We start from the raw sequence: 17,745 nt of genomic DNA on the forward strand, positions 1-17,745 counted from the left end.
AAACGATACAGAAAGCGCCCAAAGCCACAACAGAGATAAAAAAGACAGCGTACCCCATCCTGGAACGGCTGGCTGGCTGAGAGAAGCAGCTCGGGTGAGATCGCCGAGGCGCGCGAGTGGCGCTCCCTTCCCCCTTCCCGGGCCGGAGTAACTCCCTTCCCCCTTCCCGGGCCGGCTGGGAGAATTGGAGAGGCGGTCCCCTGAAACCAAGGCGGCTGGCGCCCACACCACGCGCAGCCCCCCGGACCAACTGAGAGAATTGGATCAGAAATCCCCAGGTCGCGGAGAACGGTGACGGGTGGGGGAGGCCCCTTCCAAACCCGTGACTCCCGGGGAACGTGCACTCTCCCGGGTGGGCCGCTGCCGCTGGCGCCCTCCCGCCACGCTTGTCGCCCAGGGCCGACTAGGAAATTCGGACGGGCTCTTTCCCGGGCTGCGGCGACCAGCAACCCTCCCTGCGTTCGGACCCAGGGCCGGCTCAAGCCGCTTCGGCTAGCGAACCCCCCGGACGGCGAGAGTTTTCCAAAGTTTAAGTTCCCACAGCACCTTTTACTGGTGGGACCTGCAGACAAACGTGTGCCACGAGCGCCACCTACTGGGCAGGATAAGAAAAACAGAACCCAGAGATTTCACAGGAAAATCTTCCAAACTTTTGGATCCAATACCCAGGGAAATCTGTCTAAATGCACAGACGCCAACAGAAGATAACGGATCATGCTCAAATAATTGAAAATATGGCCCAGTCAAAGGAACAAACCAATAGTTCAAATGAGATACAGGAGCTGAGACAACTAATGCTAAACATACGAACAGAAATGGAAAACCTCTTCAAAAACGAAATCGATAAATTGAGGGAGGACATGAAGAGGACATGGGCTGAACATAAAGAAGAAATAGAAAAACTGAAAAAACAAATCACAGAACTTATGGAAGTGAAGGACAAAGTAGAAAAGATAGAAAAAACAATGGATACCTACAATGATAGATTCAAAGAGACAAAAGATAGAATTAGTGATTTGGAGGATGGAACATCTGAATTCCAAAAAGAAACAGAAACTATAGGGAAAAGAGTGGAAAAATTTGAACAGGGTATCAGGGAACTCAAGGACAATATGAACTGCACAAATATACGTGTTGTGGGTGTCCCAGAAGGAGAAGAGAAGGGAAAAGGAGGAGAAAAACTAATGGAAGAAATTTTCACTGAAAATTTCCCAACTCTTATGAAAGACCTAAAATTACAGATCCAAGAAGTGCAGCGTACCCCAAAGAGATTAGACCCAAATAGGCGTTCTCCAAGACACTTACTAGTTAGAATGTCAGAGGTCAAAGAGAAAGAGAGGATCTTGAAAGCAGCAAGAGAAAAACAATCCATCACATACAAGGGAAACCCAATAAGACTATGTGTAAATTTCTCAGCAGAAACCATGGAGGCTAGAAGACAGTGGGATGATATATTTAAATTACTAAAAGAGAAAAACTGCCAACCAAGACTCCTATATCCAGCAAAATTGTCCTTCAAAAATGAGGGAGAAATTAAAACATTCTCAGACAAAAAGTCAGTGAGAGAATTTGTGACCAAGAGACCAGCTCTGCAAGAAATACTAAAGGGAGCACTAGAGTCAGAACCGAAAAGACAGAAGAGAGAGGTATGGAGAAGAGTGTAGAAAGAAGGAAAGTCAGATATGATATATATAATACAAAAGGCAAAATGGCAGAGGAAAATATTATCCAAACAGTAATAACACTAAATGTCAATGGACTGAATTCCCCAATCAAAAGACATAGATTGGCAGAATGGATTAAAAAACAGGATCCTTCTATATGCTGTCTACAGGAAACACATCTTAGACCCAAAGATAAACATAGGTTGAAAGTGAAAGGTTGGGAAAAGATATTTCATGCAAATAACAACCAGAAAATAGCAGGAGTGGCTATACTAATATCCAACAAGTTAGACTTCAAATGTAAAACAGTTAAAAGAGACAAAGAAGGATACTATATACTAATAAAAGGAACAATTAAACAAGAACAAATAACAATCATAAATATTTATGCACCGAACCAGAATGCCCCAAAATACGTGAGGAATACACTGCAAACACTGGAAAGGGAAATAGACACAAATACCATAATAGTTGGAGACTTCAATTCCCCACTCTCATCAATGGACAGAACATCTAGACAGAGGATCAATAAAGAAATAGAGAATCTGAATATTACTATAAAGGAGCTAGACTTAACAGACATTTATAGGACATTACATCCCACAACAACAGGATACACCTTTTTCTCAAGTGCTCATGGATCATTCTCAAAGATAGACCATATGCTGGGTCACAAAGCAAGTCTTAACAAATTTAAAAAGATTGAAATCATACACAACACTTTCTCGGATCATAAAGGAATGAAGTTGGAAATCAATAATAGGTGGAATGCCAGAAAATTCACAAATACGTGGAGGCTCAACAACACACTCTTAAACAACGAGTGGGTCAAAGAAGAAATTGCAAGAGAAATTAGTAAATACCTCGAGGCAAATGAAAATGAAAACACAACATATCAAAACTTATGGGATGCAGCAAAGGCAGTGCTAAGAGGGAAATTTATTGCCCTAAATGCCTATATCAGAAAAGAAGAAAAGGCAAAAATGCAGGAATTAACTGTTCAATTGGAAGAATTGGAGAAAGAACAGCAAACTAATCCCAAAGCAAGCAAAAGGAAAGAAATAACAAAGATCAGAGCAGAAATAAATGAAATTGAAAATATGAAAACAGTAGAGAAAATCAGTAAGACCAGAAGTTGGTTCTATGAGAAAATCAATAAGATTGATGGGCCCCTATCAAGATTGACAAAATGAAGAAGAGAGAGGATGCAAATAAATAAGATCAGAAATGGAAGAGGAGACATAACTACTGACCTCACAGAAATAAAGGAGGTAATAACAGGATACTATGAACAACTTTACGCTAATAAATACAACAATTTAGATGAAATGGACGGGTTCCTGGAAAGACATGAACAACCAACTTTGACTCAAGAAGACATAGATGACCTCAACAAACCAATCACAAGTAAAGAAATTGAATTAGTCATTCAAAAGCTTCCTAAAAAGAAAAGTCCAGGACCAGATGGCTTCACATGTGAATTCTACCAAACGTTCCAGAAAGAATTAGTACCAATTCTCCTCAAACTCTTCAAAAAATTCGAAGTGGAGGGAAAACTGCCTAATTCATTCTATGAAGCCAACATCACCCTCATACCAAAACCAGGCAAAGATATTACAAAAAAAGAAAACTACAGACCAATCTCTCTAATGAATACAGATGCAAAAATCCTCAATAAAATTCTAGCAAATCGTATCCAACAACACATTAAAAGAATTATACATCATGACCAAGTAGGATTCATCCCAGGTATGCAAGGATGGTTCAACATAAGAAAATCAATTAATGTAATACACCATATCAACAAATCAAAGCAGAAAAATCACATCATCATCTCAATTGATGCAGAGAAGGCATTCAACAAGATTCAACATCCTTTCCTGTTGAAAACACTTCAAAAGATAGGAATACAAGGGAACTTCCTTAAAATGATAGAGGGAATATATGAAAAACCCACAGCTAATATCATCCTCAATGGGGAAAAATTGAAAACTTTCCCCCTAAGATCAGGAACAAGACAAGGATGTCCACTATCACCACTATTATTCAACATTGTGTTGGAGGTTCTAGCCAGAGCAATTAGACAAGAAAAAGAAATACAAGGCATCAAAATTGGAAAGGAAGAAGTAAAACTATCACTGTTTGCAGACGATATGATACTATACGTCGAAAACCTGGAAAAATCCACAACAAAACTACTAGAGCTAATAAATGAGTACAGCAAAGTAGCAGGTTACAAGATCAACATTCAAAAATCTGTAGCATTTCTATACACTAGTAATGAACAAGCTGAGGGGGAAATCAAGAAACGAATCCCATTTACAATTGCAACTAAAAGAATAAAATACCTAGGAATAAATTTAACTAAAGAGACAAAAAACCTATATAAAGAAAACTACAAAAAACTGCTAAAAGAAATCACAGAAGACCTAAATAGATGGAAGGGCATACCGTGTTCATGGATTGGAAGACTAAATATAGTTAAGATGTCAATCCTACCTAAATTGATTTACAGATTCAATGCAATACCAATCAAAATCCCAACAACTTATTTTTCAGAAATAGAAAAACCAATAAGCAAATTTATCTGGAAGGGCAGGGTGCCCCGAATTGCTAAAAGCATCTTGAGGAAAAAAAACGAAGCTGGAGGTCTCGCGCTGCCTGACTTTAAGGCATATTATGAAGCCACAGTGGTCAAAACAGCATGGTATTGGCATAAAGATAGATATATTGACCAATGGAATCGAATAGAGTGCTCAGATATAGACCCTCTGATCTATGGACATTTGATCTTTGATAAGGCAGTCAAGCCAACTCACCTGGGACAGAACAGTCTCTTCAATAAATGGTGCCTAGAGAACTGGATATCCATATGCAAAAGAATGAAAGAAGACCCATCTCTCACACCCTATACAAAAGTTAACTCAAAATGGATCAAAGATCTAAACATTAGGTCTAAGACCATAAAACAGTTAGAGGAAAATGTTGGGAGATATCTTATGGATCTTACAACTGGAGGTGGTTTTATGGACCTTAAACCTAAAGCAAGAGCACTGAAGAAGGAAATAAATAAATGGGAACTCCTCAAAATTAAACACTTTTGTGCATCAAAGAACTTCATCAAGAAAGTAGAAAGGCAGCCTTCACAATGGGAGACAATATTTGGAAATGATATATCAGATAAAGGTCTAGTATCCAGAATTTATAAAGAGATTGTTCATCTCAACAACAAAAAGACAGCCAACCCAATTACAAAATGGGAAAAAGACTTGAACAGACACCTATCAGAAGAGGAAATACAAATGGCCAAAAGGCACATGAAGAGATGCTCAATGTCCCTGGCCATTAGAGAAATGCAAATCAAAACCACAATGAGATATCATCTCACACCCACCAGAATGGCCATTATCAACAAAATAGAAAATGACAAGTGCTGGAGAGGATGCGGAGAAAGAGGCACACTTATCCACTGTTGGTGGGAATGTCAAATGGTGCAACCACTGTGGAAGGCAGTTTGGCGGTTCCTCAAAAAGCTGAATATAGAATTGCCATACGACCCAGCAATACCATTGCTGGGAATCTACTCAAAGGACTTAAGGGCAAAGACACAAACGGACATTTGCACACCAATGTTTATAGCAGCGTTATTTACAATTGCAAAGAGATGGAAACAGCCGAAATCTCCATCAACAGAAGAGTGGCTAAACAAACTGTGGTATATACATACGATGGAATACTATGCAGCTTTAAGACAGGATAAACTTATGAAGCATGTAATAACATGGATGGACCTAGAGAACATTATGCTGAGTGAGTCTAGCCAAAAACTAAAGGACAAATACTGTATGGTCCCACTGATGTGAACAGACATTCGAGAATAAATTTGGAATATGTCATTGGTAACAGAGTCCAGCAGGAGGTAGAAACAGGGTAAGATAATGGCCAATTGGAGTTGAAGGGATACAGACGGTGTAACAGGACTAGATACAAAAACTCAAAAATCGACAGCACAATAATACCTAATCGTAAAGTAATCATGTTAAAACACTGAATGAAGCTGCATCTGAGATATAGGTTTTTGTTTTGTTTTGTTTTGTTTTGTTTTGATTTTACTATTATTACTTTTATTTTTTTCTCTATATTAACATTCTATATCTTTTTCGGTTATGTTGCTAGTTCTTCTAAACCAATGCATATGTACTAAGAAATGATGATCATGCATCTATGTGATGATGTTAAGAATTAATGAATGCATATGTAGAATGGTATGATCTTTAAATGTTGGGTTAATTCCTTTTTTTCCGTTAATTAAAAAAAAAAAAAAAGAGAAGGGATAATTGGAGCTGAAGGGATACAGACTGTACAACGGGACTGGATATAAAAACTCAGAAATGGACAGCACAATACTACCCAATTGTAATGCAATTATGTTAAAACACTGAATGAAGCTGCATGTGAGGTATAGGTTTTTTTTTTTCTCTTTCTATTATTGTTTTAATTCTTATTCTGTTGTCTTTTTATTTCTTTTTCCAAATCGATGCAAATGTACTAAGAAATGATGAATATGCAACTATGTGATGTTATTAAGAATTACTGATTGTACATGTAGATTGGAATGATTTCTAATTGTTTTGTTAATTCTTTTTTTAATTAATAAAAAAACAACAACAACAAAAAAAAGCAGTTGGCCGTAGATGGGAGGGTTTATTCTGAACTCTCAATTTGATTCCTTTTGTCTGTAGGCTTCTGCTTGCTTGTGGCCTTAGGAATTCCTCTGTTGAAGGAATTTGGATGCCCCCTCTATTCCCTATGAAACAGACTTTCTCCCCCTCCCCAATGCTCTATTGAATGACTTTAAGCAGGTAATCCTTTGCCCCGGCCTCTATGACTTAGTTGTTTCTTACACTGCCTTAGCTGTCTGCAAGCTACTTCTGCCTGCAGAGCAGATCCTGGGAGAATGAGTCTGAGAGTTTCCTGATTGAATTTCAGGCTGCCACCTGATAGATTGGCACCAATATACAGCCCCTCAGCATGTGCATAGGACTTACCCTGCTCCCTCCAGAACAGAACCAGTGACCACAGTGGGAGTGCAGGCTGAAGTTTCTTACCCTGCCCTGGGGACAGGAGTGGCAGGAACCAGCAAGGGCACTGCAAGGTTCTCCTACCATTTTTTGAGCTGTGCTTTCTTGTTTGGCACTTGCCCAGTTATTGCAACCCTTTAAGTGTTTTCCAGAGTTTTGGGAAAAATGCCTCTGGCAGTTTTTGCAAACTGTTCAAAGACTGTGCCAGGGAACAGCACCCTGGAGCATCTTACACACCATCTTGGTCAATCCTGTGCGCCATTTTGAACAGTAAAATCAACAAAAAGCCCAAAGATGTGAGACATTTGGCCCTATGTGAAAAGGATACCTGTTTACAATATAGGGGCTGATACCAGAAGACAGAGCTTCGTCTTGTTCAACTCTGCTGGCACCATACACATCAGGAAACCCCAATTTTTTGTTCATCTACCCATGTCCACAAATGATAGTGAATGTGGTACAAGTATTGATTTTTGTGTTGCAAATAAATTTTAGTTAGTAGGCAAATTTGAAAATATGGAATATCTAAATAATGATGATTGGCTATACAAAACCTAAGTTTCCTCTCCCTGGGAGGATTTTCCCCACTCAGTCTTCCTCTGGATAACTCAGACTCCATGCTTCCATGAGTAGCACTGTGTGCTTTTTTTTGTGGCACTTATCACAATTTGCAGCTATGCATTCCTCTGTATGGTTATTTGATACACTTGTGACCTTCTCACTAGGCTTTCAGCATCATAAGGGCAAGATGCTGGTCTTCTCAAGAGCACTTGGCATACAAGTGTTTATCACAGAGCCTGACACAGAGTAGAGAGAGACTCACTGAATATTTGTCAATTGAAGGAATTACTGAACAAATAAGTCACTGATGGCTGGATGACCTTAACTTCTCCAATCCTTAGTCCCTTCCTTTGTCAAATAGACAAGATAACAGTCCCCACGAAGGTTAAGAAAAGTAATATTCCAAAGTCCAAGTTTCTAAACAAATTGACCAAATCAAGCTTCAAATGATTGTTGATCCCCATACTCCATTCCGGGCATAATTTGGTTTTTCCTTTCACCCACCATCCCCAGCTCTGGGATGCATTTCTTACCCCATCCACATGGGAGATTGCAACCAAGAATCTCTACCATTTTGATCATGAAAATGAGTGAAGACCTCTCATGTGTGACGTCATCAGCTGAGTTAGCTGGGAAAGTCTGTCTTTTTGTGTGTGTGCTGTATGGCAGGGTCACATTTCATTATTTTTATGTGAGTGTCTTGTTATGGCAGTACCATTTGCTGAATTTTTGCTTTGTTTTTTGTTTTTTTGGAAGTGCATGGACTGGGAATGGAACAAGGGTCTCCCGCATGACAGGTAAGAATTTTACCACTGAACTACACTTACACCCTGAGTCTGTCTTTTTAATAAAAACAGCACTGTTCATCACTGATTAAACACCAACTGTGTGCCTGGGACTCCACGTATACCTTCTCATTTAATCCTCCCATCAACCACATGATGACATTATTATCCCCCATGTCCCTACATGGGCTCAAAGGTATACGGCAACTTGCCCATGAGTACGTGGCTGGCAGGAGCCTGGGATGGGCTTCAGATCAGGTCTTCTGACTTACACTTACATTCAGCTTCCAGTTTCTTCAAGGTCAAGGCTGAGTCTTATTTAACCCTGCCTACCTGGCGTCCGTTACAGGCTCTGGCACAAAGTGGTGCCCTTCCCTTTTGATAGCATGACTTGTCTACTAAATGCACTTTGTTATTCAAGAATAAGAGGCAAAGAGGAGTAATGTCTGGGTGGAAAACTCCATATGTTTAGAGAAGACATTGCTAACTCTGCTGAAAAGACTCCTCCACTGAGTCCTCAATTCCTGCCTTTAGGATCATGGCATTTCCTCTAATTCTCCGAGCTTGAGTATCCTTGGGTCTAAATGGAAATGGCATTACTTTTGGTTATTTTACAGCACCTGACAAATGGCAGGTCCTGAAAATGCAGGTTGCTTTGCTTCTCATCATCTTCAACATGGTTACAGTACGGCACAGAAAAGAAAAGCTACATTAACATAAATGCTTTTGCTATTCAAATCTTTGAGCATCCCTCAGCCAGTTCTACTATAGGCCCCGATACCCACGTGGATGCATATGGAGGAGGCTGAGATGGATTTGCTCACAGATCAAACCTTTCCCCCTCTCCTCGTGGGAGCCCAGTGCCCCCAAATGGCTTCTGCATCTGGGTTCTGCCTGCTTTGTCTTGCAGGCATTTTAGAGTAAAGGTGGGAACTCTTAATTAAGGAATTAGCGATATTTGAGATTTCATTAAAAGGCCAAAAGCCAAGCAGAAACTCCCAAAGTCCTCTCTCCCAGTGGGGCGCTCCATCCTTGGAACTGTCTCCTGTATTGATCTCAGAGATGGGTGTCCCACAGGCCCAGCTTAAACAGGCTTTCCGACCTCTTTGTGGGAGGAACCATCCATGTCACAGCACTCCACTGGGCATCCCAGGGAGCTCTGAGTTCCAGGGTTCCTAGGCTCCTCCTACTCATCAGCCTTTTGATAAAAATTAGCAGCAATGGACCCTGTTCCCTCCCCACCACCTGTCCGGGCTGCCCTCTTAGGGGTGCACATGGGAACTTGCTGGGATCTGATGCACACAGTCACTTTCCAGCCCAGAGGAAGATGAGGGAAGGCAGGGGTCCCCTGTGCTCCTCATGTCCATCTTCAGCAGGCTTTCTGATCTGTGCTGGAGGCCCTGGGGGTGATGCTGACAAGCACACCCAGGGACGGGAGCCCTTTTGATTTCTTAGAGGCTGCTGTGTGCACCTAAAAGCAGCAACTACCAGAACAATTAAGCATCTGCTCTGTGGGTGCAGAATCCGGCCTTGGCCTCTGTGGCCACCCCCACGGCCAGCACGGTGCCTCGCACCCAGCAGGTGCTCGTGAATTGGGACACGACCAAGCGGTCATGCATTGATGGGGTGCTTAGTTGGTGCTGGGCATCATGCTGCGTCCTTCTGCACCCTGTTTCTGGAACTCACCTGACAACTACCACCCCGAGGCAAACAATATTCCCTCCCAAGTTGCAGAGTGGGAAACGCTGCAACAGAGAGGTTAGCACATTTGACTGGGCCACCAGAGCCACACAGTTTATTCTAGGCCAGGCCTGTCCTCTGAGTCTTGCTCCCACAGACTCACTGACCAGTGCCTGCCTCTCTCTATGGCAGGGGTTAGGACAGGGCTGGGGCCAGGGCAGGGTGGGGTGCAGGAGAGGGAAGGGTTAATTCTGCTTGAGTGGGGGAGAGGTCAGGGAAATGGAAAACAAGGAAGTGACATTCATTATGTGTTTCTTCTCTGGGCTTGGCTTCTCCCTTGCTGACATGGGTTTAATTTGGATTCATTAAATGAGACTAAAAATTAGTTAAATTTATTTGGGGGGTGTAATAGGATTCTCTAGAGAAAGAAAGAAAACCTATAATGATGATATTATGTGCATAATATTATGATATATATGAGATTTTATACATAATATATAACATATTATAATATATAATATAAGTATGTAATGAGATGTATTATAGGAACTGGCTCACACAACTATGGGAACTGGCAAGTTCAAATTCTTTCCATGGGGAAGGCTACAAGTTGGAAACTCTGCTGACAGCTTTGATGAATTCCCCAGGAGACCCTGGGTGGCTGAGGTAGAGAGAGAAATTCTTCTTTCAAATATAACTTGTTTGTCCTATTCCCTGCCTTCACTCCACTCCCCACCCAATTTTCTTCCCAGAAAGTAACTTCTTTTTTTTATCCCCATGGATTTTTAAAAAATTTTATTCTGCTACTGTATATATAATCTAGCATTTCCCTTTTTAATCACACTGAGATATATTTATATATTTCAGTGCTGTCAATTGCACTCATAAAGTTGTGTTACAATCACCACCTTCCATCATTTCAAATAGGAACCTGGTGCCTTTTTTCTTTCAATCTACTCAATTTATTTTAACATTTGTTCCCCCTTTATTTATTTTTAATCCATATTTTTTACTCATCTGTCAACATTGTAGATAAAAGGTGCATCAGACACAAGGTTTTCACAATCACACAGTCACATTGTGAAAGCTGTATCATTATACAATCATCTTCAAGAAACATGGCTACTGGAACACAGCTCTACATTTTCAGGCACTTCCCTCCAGCCTCTCTAATAGACCTCAAACTTAAAGGGGGTAGCTATAAAATGCGTAAGAATAACCTCCAGGCTAACCTCGCATCTCTGTTTGAAATCTCTCAGCCACTGACACTGTCTCATTTCTCTCTTCCCCCTTTCAGTTGAGAAGATTTTCTCAATCCCTTGACACTGAGTCCCAGTTCATTCTAGGATTTCTGTCCCATGTTGCCAGAGAGATTTACACTCCTGGGAATCATATCCTACGTAGAGATGGGGAAGGTGATGAATTTGCTTGTTATGTTGGCTGAGAGAGAGATAGGCCACATCTGAGCAAAAAAAAGAGGCTCTCTGGGGATGACTCTTAGGCCTAATTTTAAGTAGGCTTAGCCTATCCTTTGCAAAGATAAGTTTCATATGAACAAGCCCCAAGATTGAGGGCTCAGCCTATTGATTTTGTTATCCTCACTGCTTGTGAGAAAATCAGGAATTCTCCACATGGGGAAGTTGAATTTCCCCCCTTTCTCGCCATTCCCCCAAGGGGGCTTTGCAAATACTTCCTTATTCATTGTTCAAATTATTGGGGCATCAATATTGGGGCATCACTCTGGACAAACCTACAAAATCTCATGCCCTTTTCAAGGTTCCATGTACTTGTGGTGTTCAATTAACCTGTCCATATAAGTTGTATTAGGAAATGCACTAGTCAAAATATAAATTTTGTACCAAATAAACATATTTTGCTTTAATCTCACACAGAAGTTGAAGTTTCAAGATATGAATGACCATCTATTTTTCAATACCCTGCAATATTGACATTCCTTTGTTCTTCCTCATGCAAAAACATTTTTTGATTTATGCATTTAGTCAGTATCATTGTACACTCTAGGCATTCCTAGTTTATACCATCTCAGTCTTTATCGTATGTCTTTCCTTCTGGTTTCATTTGTGCCCTCAGCCCTCCTCCCTCCATCATCTTCACATCCAGCTTCATTCAATGTACTAACATTATTTTGCTCCACTCAGGTAGTATTGTGCTATCCATTTCTGAATTTTTACAATCAGTCCTGTGCATAATCTGTATTCCTTCAGTTCCAATTACCCAATATGTACCTTATTTCCATTTCCTGATGACCTCTGTTCTTAACTGAAATTCTCCAAGTTCATTCATTAATGTTAGTTCATATCAGTGAGACCATACAGTATTTGTCTGTTTCTGGCTAATCTCTCTCAGCATAACGTCCTCAATGTCTATCCATATTGTTATATGCTTCATAATCTTATTCTGTTTTGCAGCTGCATAATAACTTCTATCAGTTTATTTTTGTGAATGTGACCTTCCATAGTTGCTCCATATGTGTATACATATGGATATTAAGTTTTACATAAATGATAACTTATTTTGCACTCTGTTCTATTTATCTATTCATAAATAATTCTATTTTTTTCAAATAAAAAGTATTGGTTCTCGCCACAATTTGATCAGCTTTCTATTAATGGGAACTTAGGTTGTTTAGAATCCCTGATATCACCATACTACATGACAGAACTTTGTACACACATCATTTTTCACATGTGTGAGAGTACAGCTGTAAGATAAATTCTCAGAAGTATAATTTCTGAAGTATTTGTAATGTGTCTTTGTGATTTTGACAAGGATGACCAAAATTTGTTCCTTAGAATGTGGACCATCTATCAGCAATATATGAGTGTGTCTATTTCCCTACAGCTTCACCAGCATAGGGTATTATCTAACTTGCTTGATTTTTGCCAGTTTGAGAGAGAAAAAATTTTTCTTTCAACAGTTTTTATTTGCCTATCTCTTATAATAAGTAAGATTTAGTGTGTTGGCACTTGTTTCAGAACTTGCTGTGCTTCTTTTTAGACAAAATTTTGTTTTTATTTGATGACCAGGCTTGGAATACCATCCATTTGAATGGTTGCATTTTTTGTACTTGGGAAAAGTGGTCGGGTCTATAGCTAGAGAGGCTGTGGGTTGTGGATGGGAGAACCCTGACTTACCTAGTTCAGAGACTTGGTCTTCAATCTTAGCTCTTCCCATGACTGGCAGGTGTCTTTGGCAAGGGCCCTTACCTCAATGAAGTGTAGAGGCCCCTATTTCACTGGCTCATGTCAGGTACTTGGGGCTTTAAGTCAGAGCTAGCATTCACTGCCCAGAAGACTTCTACCTGAATCCTGAGAAGAAAAAGACTTCAGCTGCCTGGGGAGGTTTGCATAGCACCTTACGAGCTCAAGTGTCACACAACAGAATGGTTGGTCTATGACCTGGGTTCTCTCTCTCACTTCTGCCAACCATGTGGAGACCTCTTTACCTTCCTGGGCCTCAGTTTCCTAATCTGTACTATGGGAAGGGGTGAGGATGCAATGATCTCTAAGGACTCTCTGATGCTCATATTTTGTAATTTGCCTTGAGGATGATAATCAGACAAATACATTCATTCCCTGCAAACAATTCCAATAAATGAATCCACAAGCTTTTCTAATACTGTTGTTTCCTTGGAAAGAGCTTCCCAAAGGAACAGCTTGGAAGGAGAAATGCATAAATTGATCTATTGGCACAACCTAACCACGCAGTCTTAAAATCGATCAATGATTTAACTATAGCTGTTACATTTACTACAGTGATCTCTGAATTCTGTTATTTTGTATTGGTGTGCTGGTTTGAAAGTGTTAAGTACCCCAGAAAAGCCATGTTTTAATCCTGATTCCATCTTGTGGAGGCAGCCATTTTTTAAAATCCTAATTTAATAATGTAGGCTGGAATCTTGTGATTAGATTATATTCGTAGAGATGTGACACATCCAATTGTGGGTCTTAACTTTTGATTAGATGGGGATGTGACTCCACAGATTCCAGGTGGGGCTTGATTAGTTTACTGGAATCTTTTAAAAGAGATGGCGTTTTGGAGAAACCTCAGAAACACCAGAGCCTAGAGAAACGACAGAAGCCTCAGAGCTGACAGAAGCTACAGAACAGAGCTGACACAGACACGGACACATAGAGAACAGAGACATGATGTTTGGAGATGCTTCGAGCCCACCAGACGTCGTCATGAAAGGTTAAGCAAACCAGAACCTGGAGAGAGCCAAGGGAAGCCAAGAGATGAAGGCCAGCCCTGGAGAAGCAAAATGTTGAACCCCCATAGGTACAGAAGCTGAAAGCAATAAGCCCAGGAGCTAGGGACAAGCAGATGTCAGCCATGGGACTACCCAGTTGACAGAGGTATTTCTAATCCGATGGCCTTTCTTGAGTGAAGATAACCTGTTGTTGGTGCCTTAATTTGGACACCTCCACTTCCTTAGAACTGTAAATGTGTAACTTATTAAATTCCCATTTATAAAAACCGTTCTAGCTCTGGTACATTGCGTTCTAGCAGCTTGCAAATTAACACAGTTGGTTCAAGGAATGACACTATTTCTCTCAAGCCATGCATGACCAAAAATTGTTGCTTTTAGTTCAGTTAATGTGTACTGATGACCTACTGGGTATAGAGGATTTTACAGAGTTGTGGCCTGGTTGATTGCCAACTGTGAGCTTTGGGAGAGTTTCCACATTTCTAAGTGTAGTTTCCTCATTTGATAAATGCTCATCATAGTAAAGGATATTCCACCGGATAGGGAAGATTAAAGATGATGGTGCCTCCAAAGGATCTAGCACACAATAAGAGCTCATTAGAGTAGGAGCCATTTTATCCACCGGATGCTGCTTTTTCACACTTACCATCTTAATGTCAAGGCTCTAAGGCATCCTTTTCGGGATGAGAAGATCTAATTAGCATCCGGGGCTTGCTGTTTTCCATTTCTGGCTTGGTCTGTGAGTCATCATAAACTATTCAGCAGCAAGGGGCCAGAGTAGGGCCTGGAGGGGTAGAACAGAAAACCCAAAGATAGGGATGACCTATCCATCACCTGGGCACAGTGGGAGGAAGTGAAAGGAGTGCAGATGGGGATAAAAAGGGTCACCTTGGAAAAGTCTCTTCTCACCTTCCTGGGCCTCTGTTTCCCTTCTGAGAATGGGGTTATCTCCAAGGCCCTTTCCAGTGCCTCAGTTCTGGGATTCCAGCTAGGCTCCTATTCATGAAAGGTTTAGAAATCTTTTACTTGGTTTGTCTTTGTAAACACAAGCCTCTCTTGTAGGTATAACTTTTAGGACATTAGCTTAAGCCACAAGTAAGTATGATTTTCTTGAATATTTTATAACCACTTGTTGTCTACTTTGAATTACCATTCCGAGGGCTGTAAAGTTCATCTGAGTTAACTCAGCGTCCCCTTCCTTGTATTGAATTTGTATGTGGGAGAGTTAATAATGCCAAATTCTGGAAGTGGGGTGGCTGGTGCCATATACTGGCATTTGCTGCGACATCCCTGTTCCCATTGTTAATCGCATACACTAAGTCATTAATTGTGTCACTGTTCTCAGCTTCAGATAACAGAATCCTCTCTAGAGTTTATGCAGAAAGGGATTGATTAAAAGGTAGGAAGTGACGCGTGATTTCTGCTAAGGCCTGAGAGCTGAGTTTAGCTGTCTCCCGTTGAGGGACAACCTAGCCAGGCCAAATACTCAGCCACTCTAGAATTTGTACAGTGGAAATACACCCTGCGAATGCCTCCCATCCCTCAGCAGTATGGTTTGGGAAGTGGACACTGGTAACGTCATCACGTTTGCCCCAGAAGGAGCTGATACCTCACCAACCCTCCTCACCAGAGGGTGCAACCAGCCACAAAGGCTTCTGTGGCAGATAGATGCATGTCCCCCAATTCAGGAATGTTCTCAGTCTTAATGCATTCCTGTGGAACCATTGTAAATAGAAACTCTTGAAGATATTTTTGCACAGTGTGGTCCAGCTGAATGAGGGTGGACCTTAATCTGGGTGACTGGAGTCCTTTATGAGCAGAAGACATTCAGACTTAGAGAGAGAAAGCCACAGGGAGGAGCTGGAAGCCAGAAGTCTGCAGAACCCAGAAGAGAGTCTGGAGCCAAGGAATCCCAAAGATCACTGGCAGCCAGCACCAGGATGTTACAGTCTTTGGGAGAAAGCATTGCCTTGCTGACACCTCAATTTTGGATTTCTAGCCTCAAAACTGTGAGCCAATAAACTCCCACTGCTTAACCAACCCTCTGTGTGGTACCCCTCATGGGAGACAGGAAACTAAGACATCTTCCTCTGTGCCCTGACACCTAGAAGTCAACCTAGAAGTCACATAAGGGTGACTCGTTCCAAGGGCTTTGGGGAAATGGGGCTGTCCCTTGCAAGCATTTATAATAAAGGTAGGAAAGTTGTAAGGACATGTAAATAAGCAGTGAGAGGGCACTGTGCAGTGTTTGTCACCACTGTCCATGGGTCCCGACCAGAGGCCCATTGTGTATCTGTGAGCCACTCCCAAGCACCTCCATGAGCCCATCTGTCCACTGCATGACTTCTCCTCTGCACGCTCACCACCTCCCATGGCTCTATTGGAACTTCAGTATGTGCCCATTGCATCATATTCGGGATCTCTACCTTCTTCTCTACCCTGGACTTAGAGGGACTCCAGAAGACCCTCCAAGAGATTCACTAAGGTCTAACAGCGCTGCTCTTCTGTGGTAAATGCTCCTCTTATTTTCAGGGGAATCTTGCTCTGGCCTTGGTGGTGGGGGTCTAGAATTTATATATCTATATTCATATATTCATCTATTCATGTAGTATCTATCTACATCTATCTACCTACTTACCTATCTCTCAATCATCAATCATCTCTATATGTCTCTCTATTTTTATCAATCTGTATATCTATCTCTCTATCATCTACTTATATCTATTCATTTCTCTACCTAACCATCTATCATCAATTATGTATTATTTATCATCTGTCTGTCATCTCTAACACCTGTATCTACTATCAACTGTTATTATCTATAACATCTCTCTATCCATCTATCATCAATTATCTATCCTTCTTTCTATTATCTGTCATCTTTATTTTCTGTCTCACTCTATCTAATGTCTCTCTATCATTTATTATCTATATCCATCATATCTCTCTATCATTGACCAATCATGTGTGTTGGAAAATACAAATTTAGTGTATTTTCCAAAGTTTTGTATGTGCTCCCTGGGCCTCAATTTCTGAAGCTGGAAGGCATCTGCCTTACATTTCTCCCCTGTGGTGAGGAGCTTAGGATATCCACCCTGGCATTTGGACAGTTTGCCTGAGAGAAGGCAGCAAGGCTACAAAGAAACACAAGGACAAGAAAAATCTCAGTTAATCCTTCAGCATAATATTCTGCAATGTCTCTGTGACCCCCTCCCCCCACCATGCCTGACTGATCACCTGCGAAGCATTGTCAGTTGTCCACTCTTAGAAGAGGAAGGAAGGGCAGGGCTCACTGAGGCATACAGGGTGGGGGCCAACTGGGTGCACACACCATCTCCAACACTGATGATGACTCTTCAGGGAAGGGGCCCTTTCTATGACAGCTGGGGAAAAAAACAGTACACTCATTGCCTTGAAGTTACACAGTAAGAGGGGAGGAGCTAGAATACTCTACCCTGGCTCTAATTCTAAATCTGGAGCTTTTGCCAAGAGCTCTCTTTGTGAATTCTGACATAAAGCAAGAATCCATCTCTCTAACTGTATCTGCCTTGTTGAAGAGGGAATCCCAGAATGCTGCACATTTAGAGTCTAAAGGCTAAATTCCTCTTTGAGTTCTTTAGCACAGATAATTCTGATTTTGCGCTCATGCCCCTGGCAGGGAAAGAGAGGAACATAATTAAAGTATGAAATCTGCAGATAAAGGCAAGCTGTCATTTCCCCTCCTGGATCTAAGTTTGGCTTCCTTG

This window comes from Tamandua tetradactyla, chromosome 20 (genome assembly GCF_023851605.1).
Source record: "Tamandua tetradactyla isolate mTamTet1 chromosome 20, mTamTet1.pri, whole genome shotgun sequence".
Lineage (NCBI taxonomy): Eukaryota > Metazoa > Chordata > Mammalia > Pilosa > Myrmecophagidae > Tamandua > Tamandua tetradactyla.